Here is a 1,825-nt window from a genome sequence, read left to right on the forward strand (position 1 = left end):
ATTTATATCACTTGTGAATTCTGAAGTACTCTTCACACAGCAGTTTGGTTTGTCAAAGAAACAAGGGGTATCTCTGAATTTTGCTAATGGTCATGCTGAAGGCAGCCAGGCGCGCAGTCGCTATTTTCTGGGCACTGCAAACACACCGGGATCAGTCTGTATTGTACTGCTTGTAAGAAATAAACATATATATGTAATAAAAAAAAAAACCTGTCTGTTAGTGTCCGTGCCCTCGACTTTTTCAACTTTTTTTCCGAATTATACGAAGCATTTTCATGTTACTGAATGCACAAAATCTACCGTTAATGAATTTTGATCCGTTTAATTTAATATGAATGGTATGGCATATCTGCCAGAAAGGTATGAATATCTTGTAAAACTAAATTTTCTCACCAATTTCAGGGCTCAAGCCTTTGGCAATATTGCGTTAATTGCTATATATATGCTTGTGTATTATAATTCTGTCTTTATACTTTTATATATCTATCTGTCTGGCTGTCATTCACTTCATCGCCTTCATGTCTATATATCTATAGGTATCGTTATAAATATACAACGTATGTGTTTAGTTGTCGAAATAGATGCTCGTGCATGTATGCGCTTCTTTAAAAAAAGAGCGAATTATGTGTAAGAATTTTCCTTCTATTGCAACGAACACAACATTAAGAATGCTAAAAATGTGCCAACAAATACATTCCAACACAATTCTACTGTGATGATTAATCTGCGCCTTATTTCTGAAGATATTGTGGTTGCTTTTAATAACCTTCGTGAGATAATGATGTCGTTTTTTTCAGAAAAGTTGAGTTTGAAATAATCCATTTATTTCTTTCCTCTTTCTAGCAACACTCTCAGCCTAGCAACAGCTAGACTTGCCAAATGCATGTGCCCGATTTGCATTGCAACAACCGTAACAATGTATTGTCAAATTTTTAAAATAACTGCTCTGTAAATGTGTGATAATTTAGAACGCCGGTATCAGGACAGTACATTCTAGTAGCCAGGAATCTCTATTGCGCAGACTATCGTCCCTTCGGCGCCCACGGGGAATGTCGCTCTTAAGGGATCCCGAAGCTAGTGTCCGTTGAGTTCAGACTATGTGAAATACTCCGGAAATGCACCTCATACACTCACTGGAACATATATAGAAAAAAATAAAGTAAAAAGGAGGGCCTGCTCCTTGGCTGCGCGTCGAGACCGTCACTTGTCCCGCGCTCGGGGAACGGCGCGCTCTGATTGGTCCGTTTTGACAAGCGTCGTTTACCCGCCATTTCTCCCCCGAGTCGATTATATCCAGGTTGAGGAGGATTTTCAAACGGGAAAATGTCCGACGACGAAACGAAGCCACAGATGGAGGAGGTGAGTGTCGCGTGCAGGCGTGTTGGGCGTCGTGGGCGTGGCGGGCGGCGAGGGCGGGAGGCGGGCGGCGAGGGCGGGAGGAGGTCGCGGCGAGGGCGGCTCGAGCTCCGAGACCTCTCGAAGGGCTCGGGCCAACTGAGGGAATTCATTAAAAATACACTGACCCTTGGCCTCGAGTGGGCGGGAGGTCGGCCTCGACCCCGCGAGGGCGCGAGCCTTGACCTCCCTCCGACCTCGAGGGCGGCCTCGGCGCCCTCCTGGACTGATTCTTGACCTGTCTTTGACCCCATGCTCACGCTGACCCATAGGAGGTCACAGCCCTCAAGCCCCGCCGCGCCCTCGAGGAGAGAGGCGGTGCTGGTCAGGCGGGATTCCCGCTGGACGAGGCGGGGCGGCCTCGGGGCCTCCCACGGCCTCCTCAGGTCTCTGAATGAGGATTTCACACCTCACAGGATGCCTCTCCAAA

General features: G+C 46.9%; 1 protein-coding gene across 1 annotated transcript in view; it reads left to right on the plus strand.

The window, feature by feature from the left end:
- Window positions 1-1,044: 1,044 nt before the first annotated feature.
- The window catches only part of LOC119587868 (protein DEK-like), a gene marked incomplete in the record, with an annotated part of 22,817 nt that continues 22,036 nt past the window's right edge, over window positions 1,045-1,825 (plus strand). Inside the window, 1 exon segment of the mRNA XM_037936571.1 lies at window positions 1,045-1,359.

The sequence above is a fragment of the Penaeus monodon genome, chromosome 23 (assembly GCF_015228065.2).
Source record: "Penaeus monodon isolate SGIC_2016 chromosome 23, NSTDA_Pmon_1, whole genome shotgun sequence".
NCBI classification, from domain to species: domain Eukaryota; kingdom Metazoa; phylum Arthropoda; class Malacostraca; order Decapoda; family Penaeidae; genus Penaeus; species Penaeus monodon.